Below are 18086 nucleotides of genomic sequence, written 5' to 3'. Positions count from 1 at the left end.
ACATGCTGTAAGTATACACCACAAATTTTATTTGTCTTCAAAGAAAGGGTGCATATTCATACATGAATGTGCATACCAGTATATATACACATGGGTCTTATACAATGCATATAAAACTATTAGAGGCCCAGTGCACAAAATTTGTGCACTCGGGAGGGTTCCCTCAGCCCAGCCTGTGCCCTGTGGCAGTCCAGGAGCCCTCGGGGGATATCCAACTGACAGCTTAGGCCTGCTGCCCATGGGGAGCGGGCCCAAGCAGGCAGTCAGACATTCTTAGCGCTGCCGCAGAGGTGGAATCCCGGCTTCTGGCTCAGTGGCACTCCCCCTGTGGGAGCACACTGACCACCAGGGGGCAGCTCCTGCATTGAGCGTCTTCACCCTGGTTGTCAGTGCATATCATAGTGACCAGTCGTTCCAGTGTTTGGTCAATTTGCATATTAGCCTTTTATTATATTGGATATTATGGTGTTAATTCTTCAAATTTCACTTAATACATTTTATATTCCAAATTTTGACATCATGAAAATGTGTTGTATTTTAAATGCATTCCAAAGAAACTCTAAAGCTCAAAAAGTTTATTTTTAAAATATGAGAATATATAAAAGAATTCATTATCAAATATTAATTGCTCCTTCATTAGATAAGGACAATTAAGTTTGGGATTCAATGAATAATTTATATTGATTGATGAAATAAATACATTCAGGCTGAAATTAATAAAATTACATTAAAAAAACTAAGGAGTCCTTTATTTTAAAAGATTTAAAATAATTTATACAAGCAGTGCAACAAAGGTATTCATGTGAGAGATATTACAAAAAATCTGGTTTATTCCTGTTTTTAAAAATCCCAGGTGCCACATCCATTCAAAGCTATTTTACCAAATCCGTTGTATGCACAACAATAGACTATGGAAACAATTCATTAGACAGGCTTACAATGGGGCTTGTTTGTATTACCAATATTTTCCAAAAATACATTTAGATGAGATGTAAAATAAAAGGCAATTTCATGGACAGATTGGGGGTTAATCATTCAAAACATCAATATCTGTGTACTTTGTGATACACAGGAGATAGCAGCTTGTAACGGTTACTGAAGAAAAATACTATATTTTGCATTTTTATCAATGATTACATTAGAAAAAGGAAACTTTCAATATCACATTTTATTTTTTTAAATCTTTATTATTGAAGTATTACATATGTCCCCTTCAACATTATATGCCAAACACCAAACAATCACACTTTCCTGATTTTTTGCAATAACCCCTTAGAGCAGCCGTGGGCAAACTACGGCCCGCGGGCCGGATCCGGCTGTTCTATCCGGTTCTCTTGCTCTCCCCTCCGCTCCTTTATTTTGAATTTATATTAGTTCACACAAACACTCCATCCATGCTTTTGTTCCGGCCCTCCGGTTCAGTTTAAGAACCCATTGTGGCCCTCGAGTCAAAAAGTTTGCCCACCCCTGCCTTAGAGGGTTTTACTGTCCAATTATAACTTTTACTAATATGTCTATTTTTAAAAAGTATTACAGATGTGCCCCTTTTCCCCCTCCACTGTCCCCTTCTAGCATGTGCTCCCCGCCCCCCAGGACTTCATTATCTTGTTGCCTATGTCCATGGGTTATACATATATGCATATAAATTATTTGGTTAACCTCTTCCCACCTCGCCTTCCCTCTGAGATTCATCAGTCTATTCCATGTTTCTAAGTCTCTGGATCTATTTTCTTCACCAGTTTATTTTGTTCTTTAGGTTCCACATATGAGTGAGATCATGTGATACTTGTTTCACTTAGCATAATACTCTCCAGGTCTCTCCAAGCTGCCCCAAAGGGTAAGAGATTCTTCTTTTTTACTGCTGCATAGTATTCATTTGTGTAAATGTACCACAGCTTTTTTATCCACTCATCTACTCATGGGCATTTGGGCTGTTTCCAGATCTTAGCTATTGTAAATTGTGCTGCCATGAACGTAGGGGTGCATATATTCTTTCTGACTGGTGTTTTGGGTTTCTTAGGATATATTCCTAGAAGTGGGATCACTAGGTCAAATGGCAGTTCCATATTTAATTTTTTGAGGAAACTCCACACTGTTTTCCATAGTGGCTGCACCAGTCTGCATTCCCACCAACAGTGTACTAGGGTTCCCTTTTCTCCATACACTTGAGAGCTCTTGTCATTTGTTGATGTATTAATGGTAGCCATTAGCCATTCTGACAGGTGTGAGGTGATACTTAATTGCCATTTTAAGTGGCTTCTCTCTGATGATTAGTGTCTTTGAGCTTTTTTCCATATGTCTCTTGGCCATCTGTATGTCCCCTTGGAGAAGTGTCTATTTAGGTCCTTTTGATAGCTAATCCTTTCCTGTTGTAGTGAACCAATTTGAAACAATATCTTTTGACTCTTCTCCTTTACATATAGTCAGTTCATTCAATTATAAAAAACAATTTTCAATGTTTCTTCTTTTTCTTTTCTTTAACAGCTATTTATACAGTATGTGGGTTCTCCTTAACCTTCCTTCTTTGGCTTGCCTATTATCTCTGCACTTTCCATCAGTGTTTCCCACACAGAGGACAAGAACATGTTTTCTCCCCTTATGTAAATTCCTTGGTAACCAAGAACAATATCATATTCGTACTTACAACCCTCAGTACTTTTAGCTCAATGCTTTGCACATATTATATTCTAAACTAGAGGCCCAATGCATGAAATTCGTGCAAGAGTAGGCCTTCCTTCCCCTGGCTGCCGGCACTGGCTTCCCTCTGGCACCTGGGACCCGGGCTTCCCTCTGGCCCTGGCTTCATCTGGAAGGATGTCTGGAATAACATCTGGAATGATGTCTGGTCTAATTAGCACATTACCTTTTTATTATTATAGATGTGTATTAGTTGACTTACTCTAGATCCTTCCTTAACCTGAATCCCAATCCTGAAAGCTGACTCTATGTTGCCAAAGGCAGCTTTTCCACTTCTCTATGTCTACCTGGACTTCTGACCACTGCCAGCAGCTAGATCCTTCTGTATCCTTTCAAAGATGACGGCCTGCATCATAACAATGGGCTCCTTTATCAATAATGGTCACTTGCCTAAACTTTCACCAAACTCCCTGAAGGCTGGTTTTCATACCAATCAAATATTTGGGAACCTCAGCAGACCATCCCAAATCACTGGTCTGTTTCAACCCATCCCAAACCCAAGCATGCCTAATCAAAAGGCATTCTGCATTATGTAACAGGTGAAGGATCTTTACCAGCCTCATATTCTAAACGTATCTGTTTTGTGATCCAGGCAAATATATTCATCAGTATAATTTTACATTTAAACATTAATTGTAGGGGATTTATAGCATCAAATATAAACAGAAAACTGAAGTGAACTCTCGTTTTTCTCAATTATATTTTATGACAAGTTTTCTGTCCATGTCAGAAAAATAAATGTTTTTCAATGCTCAGAAACAATTGAAGTACATAGACCATGTGGTTGGTACAGTGAGTGGAAAAAAACACCTACCTTTTAAAAAGAAATAAAAAAGCTAAATAACTGTATTTTAATGCAATAAATAAAACAGATGCTGTGATTGCTGTATATTGTTTTATATATTTTAAAGTGTCGATCTGAATTCGATTTAGATAGCAGTTGTGGTCCCAGTTTGTCTGCATACAAATTACCTGACTAAAACATTTATATTCTTAAAATCTATAACTTTTCCTGGGCCAGCGTAGCTCTGGTTGAGAATCGACCTATGAACCAGGAGGTCATGGTTTGATTCCTGTTCAGAGACCCAGGTTGTTATCTAGATCCCCAGTAGGGGGCATGCAGGAGGCAGCCAATCAATGATTTTCTCTCATCATTGATGTTTCTTTCTCTCCCTCTCCCTTCCTCTCTCTGAAATCAATAAAACATATTTTTTGAAAATTATAATTTTCATTTTAAAATATATTTTTAAGGAGGGATTTAATTCATTTTAAAACTTTTCCAATGATTCTCATATTTTCACATTTTCATATATCTATTCACACCAAACTCCAACTCAAGGATCTAAAAATCCAGCACCAAATGATTCATTTAATAAACTGCACAACCTGAAACTGTTAGGTGACTTATCATTTTTTTTAAAGAAGATAATGCACAATTGCCTGATCTCTGCAAATATCAAGAATACTGCTATAAAAGTGCACATAGATGACTTTTAAAGTACACATTACTTCAAGGAAACTTTCCCATCTTATTTATCCTGGCCATTTTATTTTAAGGTAACTTTTCAGTTTGAAAGTTTAATTATGCTGTCAACATGTTTATAATTCAATAATTTACATTCTATGCCTCCAACCCCATTCCTACATAAGTTCGCTATCCTGCAGGAAGTGTCTCAAATTTAAAAAATATTTATCAGAACAAAAAAAATGAGTTAGGAGATTTGCTGTAGGAGCCTCTAGAGCAGAGATGGGGAACCTTTTTTCTGCCAAGAGCCATTTAGATATTTATAACATCATTCATGGGCCACACAAAATTATCAACTTAAAAATTATATTGATATGAAAAAAGCTCCTAGTTTTATTGAATTTCGAGTCTGGCCTGTGGTTGTCTTTGCAGGGCCAACCAAATGATATGGCCCATGGGCCGGACATTCCCCACCCCTTCTCTAGAGCTACATAAAATCCAAAATATGTCTTAAATACTAGATTATAAGGCTGACTTCATTGCCATTCTATATTAACTATAACTATTTCATTGGCATCATTATAGTACACTTGTACATGAAACCTATGTGAGTTACAACTTTTTACAGAAAGTCAAACAGAAACTATATTACATTACAGTTAAACAGAATATATAATTGAATAATAGAATACTATTTGTCTTCATGACCACATATTCAAGATTTACACCCTGCCAAGTATTATATCAAGTGCTTTGTAGGTATAACATCATTTGAATCTCACAGAAACTGAGTGATTTAGGTATTATTAGTTCTGTTTTACAGATGAAGGCACTGTAGTTTAGACAGCTCAAAAAGGGCAAGTCACATAACCAAATAAATGGTAAAGAAATGTGGATTCAAACCTATGCTTTCTGATGCCAAAGTCTATTTCTCAACCCCTAAAATTCTTTGCTTTCTGAAATCTATCTTATTCCATGATTGATGTTTTAAAAGAAGTCACTGTGGAATAAAATGTTTAGACTTCATAATATTGAGCTACTTCAATGTTGTTCTACATCAATAACTGTCCCTTGGGCTCCTTTCATGCATCTTAAGACTTTGGCCCAACATTACCAGATGGTCACTGGATAGGAAACAGGGCATATCAATGATCACCATCACAATGGTGAAATACAGAAAAAAAGACTTTGCAGGAAGCAGAACTAAAAAAATGCCTGGGCTTTTGCTGTAAAGTTGGAATACATGGTTATTCATTTTCAAAGAGAAAAAAACTTTATGGCAGGAAACTAGAAGGCAATGAGATCAAAGCTGACAAATAGTCCAGCGACATTAAAACAAACATCTTGATTCTTCTATAGTGGGCATCCATTATGTCCAGTAATTCTTGGCTAGAAATTGTAATCAAATTAGGGAAAACATAAACCTAGATGTCTAAATACCTTAAATGTACAATTGCGATTGGACACATTGCATTCCATATTATAAAGTAGTATATTCTTTATTAAAGGAACTTCAGAGGTGTGAGTGTAAAACAGAAAAAGCAAGTTGTCCATTCTAGGAAACTCTGGATCCTGACTGTAAAGAAATTTTTTTTTGCTAGAGCACAAGCACCCTAAAGAACTAGCCAATATTATGCATTTGGGTTCCAAGTGAACAAATTTTAGTTCTCTGCTGAATTGCCTCCCTAAATAATTCAACTTTTCTTCTCTTACATTCACCACCTTCATGGTTTAGTGTATAGGCAGTGATACTGACGGTGCCACCTTTACCTGTTACAGGTAAAGAGTCTTTCATATCTGCTTTAAATAACCAGCTTTGAAACTACAGCAACAAACTGACCAGGTGTATGGAGACTGGAAATGTCTTAGGACTATTGGCATCTTAAAATAAGACAAGTAGTCTGGTTTAGAAATAAGACGAGTAGTAAAGATGAACCAATTATTTGTATAACAAGACAGAACTTTGAGCATGTTTTACCCTCTACATCTTTCATTCAATCCTTCAACTCCCAGTGCCAGGGAAAACATAAATTCTTTCTATGATATATTCTTGGCTTTGCAAAGTCTTACCTCTAGGATGTAGTAGTTTCAAAAAAGGAGACATAATAAACTTAAATATCATTAAAATGTTCTAACTGGTAGAAAAAAATATATTCCAGAGTTCACCTAATTCATCTATTTTTGTGTTAGGGTGAATTGTCTTTTTTTTTTTGTCTGTTTTCCAATTAAACTCTATTTGCAATAACAAGAGGCATTAAGCCCTTTTTGAATGAATGTATGAGTTTCAGAGAGAATAACTGACTTATCCAATAGGCTACCAAGTTAGCAAGGTTGAAACTAAAAAGTAGCCTCTTAGTAATTTCACACTTACATACCTTGTCTTAAAATATAGCTAAAAATTATTGGTAAGTAAACAAGAGTAAAAATGTAGTACTGATGTGAAGCAGGCAGATAAAAGGGTCAAGAATTTCAGAAGACTGTGTTATAGAGACAAATCCAAACAGTGACAGGTTCTAATAAGATCCAGTCACTGAAGGTACCAGTCACCCACTAATCTTTACATCCATATTGTTAGCCTTGGTATCGCCTCTTTCAATTGTCAATATATCTTTTAAAAAAAAGTTTCATCCATGGCTGTGTGGCTCAGTTGGTTGGAGAGTGTTGTCACCACAAGGTTGCAGGTTCAATTCCTAGTCAAGGCACATACCTAGATTGTGGGCTCGAGGCTGGTCAGGGTGCACGCAGAAGGCAATGGGTTGATGTTTCTCTCTCGTGTTGTTTCTCTCTCTCTCCCCTTCTCTCTCTAAAATCAATAAAAACATATCCTTGGGTGAAGATTAAAAATAAGTTTCACATTACTATGGAAATGTTTAAAGGAACCACATAAAATGAATCTACAGAAAATGTTTACCCATCTTACAAAATTATTAATATGCATATACATATAATATCAACTGTTAACAATCTTCAGAAATGAAATGCAATAACAAAGAAATATGTCTAGTTTGGAAATACATTCAGCTAACTCTTGGGTCATTTGATGGTTGATGATCCAATCTGTTGGGTATATTTAGGGCTCCTTGCTTTTCTTTGTTTTCTCTACAGATGCTCATCTTGTTTTCTTATTTCATTGTTATTAGTATTATCATCAGAGGGTAGAAGAAGAAAAATTCATGAAACTCAAATCAGTCATTTGTGGTTTTTAGTATTTGATTTTTGAAGCTAGTATAAATAGTAAAATTATAAACAAAGAAAGGGTTATGTTATTTTCTTATTATTTGTAACATTACATTATCTGTGGTATATATCTCAACTAGTTTCCAATGACAATTGCCAACTACCTCTTGGCATTTTTTTTTTTGTCTACCTCATCAGTTATATTTTTTATATGATCATCCTTAATCTGTCTTTACAACATACAAACACAATACTTCACAATGCAAAAATAATTAGTGCTTCTCCATTTGCTTTTAGCTTTAACAAATATATTAATGGAAAGGACTATAGGTATGATAGGAGAAAAAACTTTTGATTAAAAGTCAGGTAAAATGAAAAACTGGAAATGAATAAAAAGAAAGTTGATATGTAATACAAGGAACACTGAGATGAACATGGCATGCTGAAGGTCAAAGTAAAATAAAAGCAGACAGTTATAATGCAAACAAACATATATTCTAATCCCTCCCCCAGTGTTTTGCAGGAAACATACCTATGTCTGGCCTTCCCTTTGCTACTTTCATATTATTAATAACTAGTTAATTATAGGCATGTTCCCTGCAAAACAGTGGGAGAGGGATCCAACAAAGGGAAGATAGACACATGCCCAGTAAAGTTGGGGTGACATAAGGAAGGTACTTGCCTGTCATTCACACCTGAGGACAGAGATAATTGGCCAAAATAGGCATGGCCACAGCAAGAACATGGAAATTTGCAACATAATCCCCTGAACAAAGAAGTTCATCCTCTTTGTTCCTCTTGGTATGCTCGGCTCATGACTACCACTGGATTCTTGTCATTCTTCATATGGTCCACGGCCATAGGAATCCCCACATACACTGGACTAATGTACTGCAACTAGCCTGATGCTGTACTGGACCCTGCTCCAATATGGAATGGAAACTCTGGACACTGGCTTTGATTTTAACTCTACTGAAACCCAAGCTATACTTCTTCTATGACTGGACTAAGGGAAATGGGACTTTGGAAACCCAGGTGCGTAATTCCACAGAAATAAAGCTTCCCACTATATTACATCCTCTCATGCAAGTCTCATAATATTCTTGTTCTCAGGATATTACAAGGACTCCACCCCAGAAACAAATGGGAGAGATGAGGCACATTTTTATCTGATAGCATTAGCATGGAGCAAAATGTGAAAGAATACCACCATGGAATTACACCTGGTTGCATCAAAGAAAATGGAATGAAGGGACTGATAAGAAGACAGGGGAAATGACATTTTTATATACATGTTTGGAGGTCTTTTTAATTTATTATTAAAGCATATGTCATTTTTATAATAAAAATGGTGAAAACACTTTAAAGAAAGAAAATGAAGTCATTAAAAGTTGTAGAAAATTACACAGGCTAACTTTATTTATACTCTTGAAGCAAGAAAGATAATACTTTAAAACCCCAAAATCACAAGTGAAAAAAATTGTAAACCATAATCTGAAAAAAAGTAATTCAGCATTAAAAATACTAAAAAAAGAATAAAAACAAGTAAAAACTTTTTTAAAAAAAAATCATCATATATGATAGTTAAAGGGCTAATTTCTTCAATTCACAGATTATACAAAATGAAACTAAAATAACATAACTCAATCAAAACAATAAAAAGGCTATGAATAAGCACATCACAGCGAAATAAATACAAACAGCAAAGAAACACAAAATATAATCAGTATCATGCCCATAAAAATGGAAATCAATAGGGAAATAATATAGATATACATTTGTAACAATAGAATAGAATTGAGAGCCCAGAAATAAATCAAATATACAGGGTAAGGCTAAAGTGAGGTTAGAGTTATAAGTACATGAAACACAGACTTTATTCTTGTATTATTATTTATTAATTTTAAGCTACTTAGCATTTTAGATATTTAATAGTCATATCAAACTTCATATATCCAAACCATAACCACATTTGTCCATACCCATATCTGTCCCTTCTATAAATTATCCCATTTCACTAAATAGTACCACTACTTTTCCAATAGCTTAGGCTAAAATCTCAGGACTATCCTCAGCTCCTTCATTCTCTTCTTCCCACATCCATCTTGAACAAAGGCTGCCATCTCCACCTTAAAATGTATCCAGAATCCAACTGCTTTACATCACCTCTATCTTGACCACTGTGTTCAAACCATCAACATCTCTAGTCTTAACTACTGAAACATAAACCTATTTGATGCTCATGCTTCCATTATTACCTCTCTACACTTAATTTTCCACAAAGCAGGCAGGTCAATACTTTCTTTAAATCATTAGATCAATCATGTCACTTCACTGCTCAAAATCCTTCAAGGGTTTCCAATCTTCCTCAAAGTCAAAGTTAATCTACATGAGCTGACCCCTCTACCATTTATCTAACCTTACCCACCATACTCTCACCTCACTCACTCCACTCCCTACATTCTTAGAGTAGGTTGAGTATATCCTGTTGAAGCTGCTGCCTGGAGTAATCATTTATTATACATACACATGAATCACAAATTTCATTTGGCGGGGGGTGGAGTTCTGCTCACATATTATTTCATTAGGTGCTCTTCCCTAACTACTATATATACAAAATAGCACCCCCAGGTCATACTCTATCTGTGTTACTCTGCTTTATCTTTCTTCACTGCACTTATAAAAACCTAACATACTACATTTATTGGTTTATTTGTTTATTGACTGATTCCCTCCCCCATCTGAATATTATTATTAAAGCAGAAATATTGTTTCCTGCTATATCCCAAGTGCTTAAAACAATGCCAGGCAAAAAGTAAACACTTGATAAATATTTGTTAAGTGATCAAATTAGTATATGAACTCTTTTATCATGTGCAACAGAAGTCAACAAACAATATCAGGGAAAAAACATTTTTAGAGTACATAGTGTGTTAGATACAACATATGAACATAGAAACATATGTTTACCTGCAAAAAAAAAAGCCATCTTTAAACTTGATATAGAAACACTCACTCCACTGTTGCAGGGAATCAGCAAGGAAGCTGGCCAGGGTGATGGTGCAAGAACAATCATTCACCGGAAATTAGAATCCCATCTATGCTACACCTCTAAGTGTCAGGTCCAAAGTCACATTATGGATAAGGGATAGGAACCCCAACTGGAAAACTAACTTGAAAACTGGTCTAGAATCAGGAATATATCTAGGATCCCTGCAAAATGGAATTTTAAGCTATCTTATCAGAATACTTTTATAATTTCTAACACACAGGACTCCAGTGGGAAAATAACTGTACTGATGATGAGCACAGTAAGAAAAAACAACAACCAAAAAACATATATATATACCACACAAGGAGGGGAAAGTCAACTGCTACATGAATGATAGAATATATACCCTAAAAAAATAAAAACAAAACAATGAGTATTAAGATAAGCATGTTTAAAATGTTTTCTAAGGATATATAAATCAAGAATAGGACACTGTGAAAAGAGTGAACATCAAAAAAGAACAACAACAACAAAAAAGACTAGAAATGAAAAATGTCAATAAAAGAAAGAGAAAAGCAATAAATTAGAGGCAGCTAAAGAGAGTCATGAATCAGACACACAGTGCAGAAAGAAAAAAGATGAAAAACATAAAAGATAAATTAAGGGATTTAGGGTATAAAAATGAAAAGATAAATAATATGTCTAATAGGAGTCATGAAGAGGCAATATATAGAGAGACTAAGACTGATAATTGTCCAAAATTAAAAAAAGGAATCCTCATACTGAAGAGATGGGAGACTATATTTATACTAGAGGCCTGTTGCAAGAAGATTCATGCAAAAATAGGCCTTCCTTCCCCTGACTTCGCTCCCGGCTGCCCGGGAGCCTGCAAGTCCTTGCTCCTGGCAGAGCACTGCTTCTGTAGCTCCCTCCTCCCCCAGGTCTCCCCTTCATAGCAGGCATCCCGCCCTGCCTGGCCACTCCAAGCCTGCATATGCAAATTAACCTGCCATATTTGTTGGGTTAATTTGCATACTCACTCCTGATTGGCTAGTGGGCATCATGGAGGTATGGTCAATTTGCATATTTCTATTTTATTAGTGTAGATTTATGTACAGATACATATATTGCATGCACATAAATCCATGCCTGTATACATTCTAATGAAGCTCTATAAAACCAAAGACAAAAACAAAATCCTCAAAGCTAGCAAAGAGAAATCAGAGATGGTTATAGAAGCAACAATTAGATGCACAGTCTACTTCTCATCAGCAATAGCAAATGCTATAAGATAATAAAATATTATCTAATTATTGAAGAAAACTCATTGTCCACCTAGAATTCTATACCCAGAAGTCTATATCTAGAAATCTAAATTATTAAAGCATGAAGATGAAATAAAGTCATTTCAGACATAAAAAGAATGAGAATTTTCTACTCCCAGGCTCTTACTAAATATAAACTTTGGCAATAGAAATTAGATGCAAGAAAAATTAACAAAAATAGAATTTATAAAAAACATTGATTTTTTAAAAATCAGACTGACATTTTTATTGGAAGGAGGTTAAAAATAAAATTGATCTAAGATACTGAACAATATGATGATTTATGCAAGAAGGAATATTGAATTTAAATCATTAAAGAAAGATATCTCTACTTCAGTCTTTGTTAATCATGTAAGGACAGCAGCTCCCAAAATTATAGAGGAAATGGATAAAACTGTGAACTAGAGAAATATGTGCCCAATTAATAAATGAAGCAGCCTCTCAAGAAAGGGAGGGTGATGAGACTATAGAGGAAACAAAGGGTACTTCAACCATAGACTTTTGTAATGGAATGTCACATTTTCAATAAAAAGTAATATTGAACTAAACTATAAAAATATTTTTCTTGAGAAAACAAATGTTTATTTTGTTTTTTTGTTTTGTTTTGCTTTGTTTTTGCAAATTTGGGCCTTATCTTTTTTTTTGTTTTTTGTGTTTTGTTTTTTGTTTTTTTGAGTAAGCAAGACTACCACCACAAGGTCTCAAGTGAGTGAGGAGTGTAAAATTATTTTTATTCTAAAGATTATAAAGCCTCAAGAATTACATGAACTGGGAGAGTTTTAATCTCTAGTTGACTTCTTAATTTAATGTGAATATAAAATCAAACTGGTTTTCAATTTTGAACCACTTCAAGAAATGGCCTGTCCAATTTTACACCTTGACTCTGAAGTTGTAGGACACAAGCACAAGCAAATCGAAACAGTCTGGAATTGATTTCAAAAATATTCATGGGCTTGTGGCTCAGAGACAAAATAAAAAGAAGGTGGTATAAAAACAAAGCTTTCCAAATGAATCTGAAGGACTTCTGGGGAAATTTGGTTAGATATGCTAAGCAACCTGGTTTTTATGTTCAATTAAGCCAATCAATTTAAAAATTTTATACACTAGTCTATAAGCAGTATCTCAGTTATAATAAAAAAGTAGTCCATACATGTGTTTTCTTCTTACATTATTTTCCTTTCCAGAAAAAAAGAAAAGTTAAACCAATAAAGGCTGGGTTGGATCCAAATAGCTATGTTGTTCATGCACTTGTAAGTGAGGCCTGTAGCTTTTGAAACCAAAATATAGTGTGAATGTCCCAGTAAATCTATATCAAAGATGTGTTTTAGGTTGAAAGGAAATGATACCAAATACAAGTAGTTAAATGAATCGTGAAAAAAGTGTAATCTACACAGATAGACGGTGTTATGCAATTGTTCTACTTGTAGAAGTCTATGAATAGGGCAAAACACCTCCCTTAGCATTTCCAAAAATAAATGTCGTTGATTGTTCCACTGCAGCTGAATGAGGTATTTTTTTTTATAATGTCTGTAAAGCATTTTAAGGGAGAAAAATAAGTTACCTTAGTTATGATGGAGTTTAGAATGAGTGCTCAGGAGACCTAACTGTCTGGATTCTGAATCATGGCCTCACCACTAGTTGTGTAAACTTGCACAAGACTAACCACCATTTGCCTCTATTTCCTAATATGAAAAATGGGAATAACTGTAGTAATTAGAACACCTGATGTAATAAGCAATCAATAAATGTTCGCTATTATTATCATCATTTTAATGTGGGGCTATAAACTGCCAGGAAAAGTATTTTCTGTATTATAATAACCAATTAAGTACAATTTTACCATTAGGAATAGATACTTCATATGTTTAGTTGAAAATGTGCTTATTCAAAGTCCTAATATCAATCCATAATGTGTAATATATATTAATGTTAAACTACTCACTACCAGTGAAAACAAGGCTCTCCACTTTCCATAAAATTTTTTAAAATTTAATGCAGGCTATTTTCTGCAAATTTTGCTCTTTGTGTGAAAAATACTTATCATTATGCAAAATATTTCATTGTATAATTAAAATATCTTTCATATTTTAAGAGCTGTAATTTAAATATTTTTAAAAAGAAATATTTTTAGTATAATATTAAGCTTCACTAAATTCAATCTACAGCTGTTCATAATATAAATTTTATCTCTTTCACATTTGAAAATATTAGTCTGGAAATACGGCTTTATGTAGGCTTATATAACTAGATACCTTTGTTAAATCTCCCCAGAAAGATATGACTCCTCTGTTTATACTGCCCTTTTATCAAGTTCAATTACCAACTATAAACAGAAACAGTATAGGGGTTTTCCCCCACATTTACAAAAAGTAAAACTTGGTTAAAAATTACTTTGATCCATCCATATTTCACTTTTAAAACACAATAGGCAGTTTATTCGGATGAATTAAAAGAGCAAATGTTTAAATGCTCTATATATGCAAAACAGTGAGCAAAGAGGTAGGTGAAGCACGAATATTTGAGTTGATGAGTAATGCTGAACTCCCGAAGGAAGGGAGAGGCAGCTGCATTCACTCTGGGATTGTTAGGCTTTCTGACAAGAATGCAACCTGGTTGTAAGGTCCAAAAATAATGTGCATGTGTGTACGTGTTTGTCTGTTTGTGAAGGCGTGTGTGTGTGGTGTGTGTGTGTGTGAGAGAGAGAGAGAGAGAGAGAAAGAGAGAGAGAGAGAGAGAGAGAGAGAGAGAGAGAGAGAGAGAGAGAGAGGGAGAGAGACATGAAGTGTGACACTGGTAAAAGCTAGAAAAACAGAAGCCATTCAATCTGCAAAGAAACAAAGGATATAATAATAGAGCACATGGAACATAGCACATATTCAAAATATGCCAAGAACTTAAATATTCTAAAACAATTAAACTAGCTTAAATAAAATAATGTTCAATACAAGATGGCTTTCTAATTTTGTTTTAAAGTATAACTATATACCTTCAGGAAATACATACTTACAGGGAAATAATAGATGAAATAGGAATAACTAATGTAAACCAAAGAATTCCACAAAGTAGCACCAGAGACTTTTTTAAGAACATGTTTTTATTGATTTTTAGAGAGAGGAAGGGAAAGGAAGAGAGAGAGAGAAACATGGATGAAAGAGAAAGATCAATTGCTGCCTCTTGCACACGCCTTCTGGGGATCAAGCCTACAACCCAGGCATGTGCCCTGACCAGGAATTGAACTATGACCTCCCAGTGCATGGACAATGCTCAACCACTGAACCACATTGCCGGGCCCACCAGAGACTTTGTTCTAAAATCCAGGGAACTCTTTAGTAAAAGCTTCAATAATGTAGCCACATGATTCCTATGGTTCCTTCACAAACAGGGTGTCCAGATTTAACACCCTCACAGTTCCATTACCTTCTGCCTCTAGTGAAGTTTCACAGTAACATCAGATCAGAATCACTCATTTACTGAATATTTACAATGTGCCAGACACTATACCAAGTGCTTCCTATGAATTAATTTATGTAATCCACATAATAATCCTATGACTTACCTACTGTTATGGTGCCCATTTTACTAATGAGGTACCTGAGACATGGAGTTGAATATTATGCCTAAAATTAATACAGTTAGGAAGAGGTGGAATCAGGATTTCAACCCATGCAGTCTGGTTCTTAAACCAGGCTCTTTACCATCATATATACACTGCAGAAAAAGAATAACAGAAAACACAAGAAAAACAACCTAAGCCAAGTTACCACTATCTCTTGTCCGGGAAAATGAAACAAACTCCTAACTGGTTTCTTAACTTCTGCACTTGTCTGTTATTTCCATTTGTTCACCACATAGCAGCAAGGGAGAGCTTTTAAAATTTAAATCAGTTATGACATTGTTAATTGAAAATTTTCCAATTGTTTCCCATTGCACTTAAATTCCAACTTTTCTTGTAGCCTAGAAAGCCCTACAGTGACATGATCTTGCCTCTGCTTACTCAACAAATCTCATCTCCTACTGCTTTTCTCCAAAGCCTAGTTAGTCCCAGGTACAATGGCCTTCCTACTATTCTTCAAACTTGCCCAACACACTCATGCTTCGGGGCCTTTCTACTAACTGTTCACTCTCCCTGGAACACTCTTCTGTCATATACTCCATGTCTTGCTCCATCCCTTCATTTATGTCAAATAGCACTCCATCCCTGACAGCCATATGCAAAAAACTCCACAAACTGTCAATTATCTCTACCCTCTTATTCTATTTTATATTTATTTACTAGAGGCCTAGTGCACAAAATTTGGCCTGTGCCCTCTCACAGTGCAGGAACCCCATGATCGATCACCCCAAAGAGGTAGGCCTTGCCCACCCATCCGGGGCTTCTCGATGGATTGCCCCAAAGAGGTAGGCGGGAGCCATAGGATTCCCAGGTCTCGCTGTGCAGAGCTGTGAGACCCACCTCCGTGCTGTGCACACAGCGTCAAGCCCCGCCCACTCGCACACGCCCACTGCATACGCAGCCTCCTGGTGATTGCTTGTTGTGGCATGAGGGCATCACGATGTGAGGACGTGATGACCAGATAGGCTTTTATTAATAGGATGATATTTATAAGTAATTTAAATTATATTGCATATGTGTATTTACTTATTAATTTTATTATTTGCCACTAGAATGTAAACTCATAAAAACAGAATATACTTACCACTATAAACACTGTGTCAATAATAGGCTCTTGGTAATATTTATTGAGTGAATTAGTAAATTATATACATACATATTACTTTGATAATAAAATTAGCCTTCAGGAATTTTCTCTCCCACACCTGAAAATATATGGTAAGACATGAGATAAAAATAATAATGAAATATGAAATAGCTGATATTGTTCACAATGGAGAAAATAAAGATGACTCATTGGTAATTATTAAATACATGAAGTAATTATGAGGAGGATAGAAATTAATTGTATTTCCAAATATATTGAAAGCAAAAGAAAGAAATAAAATTATTGCATTTCATGTGTTTATTTACTAGACTAATGAGACATTTTGACACTTGTAAGATTTTCAAAATGGATTAATCAAACCAGATAGTTAAGATGCCTTAAGTAAAGTCTTCAAATTAATTCTCCAATCCTCTCCCCACAAAAAAAGCAAAAAATAAATCTGCAGTTTATCTCAAACTGAGCATAGTCCATCATGCTTTCCACATAAAAGAAATCTTGAAATGGGATAGCTTTATGTTCCTCTGCCTCACTCTAGTTAGATGAAAACATGGAACCAAAGACCAAGAAGCCTTGAATGAGGTGAGCCACAAGTAGAGTTAACTTATCAGCGGGCTGTTGTGCCCACACTTCTTTAGTTTTACAATTGGGTCAAGTGGTATGAAATTGATTAGTAAATTAGAAATATTTTCCTTGTTTTTGCCCCTAGGAGGCAAAATGTTTCCTTCCATTAAATAAATAAATAATAAATGTGTGTGCCACCATTTTTCTCACTTCTACTCTAACAACACAAACATACTGCCTACCCATCCCTGCCAAACTTTCTCCATGCTCAAGAGCCAGAGAAATACCAAGAAAATCAGGACTTGGAATGACTTGGGGAATTAAAAAGTCACAACCACCATTAAAACATTATTTTCAGCTACACCATGGTTTGAATAAGCTTTTGTGGGTGGGCCTGGGAACTTGTCATTTATTACACTAGTTCTTTGGGAAAAGCATTCTAAGTTTCAAACAACTCGCTTATAAACAATATTTTGGATCACCTAAGTTTGAGATCTCTTGTTCTTAACATTAAAACAGAAAACTGAAATCAATACCCATATAGAATCTCATTATAAAAACCTATATTGTGAAATACTGATTGATTAGTCTGTTATAATTGTACTAAACTCAAGCAGTTTCTACCTTAGCAATTTGATTGACATAAATAAGGTTTATTAAAGGCTTAAATGGTGATATTGATCTGAAGATTTAAAGAACTGTACTTCAAAGTAAAATTGCTTCAGTAATCATTTTTTATAACACACGGGATCATATTTGGAAAGCTAAGTACAGTTAAAAAGAAAGGAATATATATACCTTTTCAAAGAGAATAACTACATGTTAATATATATCTATCATATTTGAAAAATAAAACCAAATGTCAGAGAAGGTTATTAGATGAATCAGGTTTTATTGTTCCCATAATATCTCTCATATATGTTTTTTATAAGTAGTTATGTTTACAGACTAAGTGGCTCCTTATTTAAGTTAACCCTTTCAAAGCAAAACAACAACAACAATAATAATAAAGTACTTCTTTTCTGTAGTATTCTAAGGTATCAAAATACAATCAATGAAATAATTTGATGTAGTTTTTTAAGTGGATTATTTGTTTCCATCCTACAATTATTCTAAAGAGAAAAACAAATTATTCTGCCATTAGAAAA

General features: G+C 34.9%; 1 protein-coding gene across 4 annotated transcripts in view; it reads right to left on the bottom strand.

The window, feature by feature from the left end:
* Window positions 1–18086, bottom strand: part of MACROD2 (mono-ADP ribosylhydrolase 2) — a 1970509-nt gene that overhangs the window by 1769415 nt on the left and 183008 nt on the right. The gene's annotated exons all lie outside the window — the stretch shown is intronic.

This window comes from Plecotus auritus (assembly GCF_963455305.1).
Source record: "Plecotus auritus genome assembly, chromosome: 8".
Classification (NCBI taxonomy): Eukaryota; Metazoa; Chordata; class Mammalia; order Chiroptera; family Vespertilionidae; genus Plecotus; species Plecotus auritus.
Note: the sequence above shows the minus strand (reverse complement) of the source record. Positions and strands in the feature narration are given on the sequence as shown.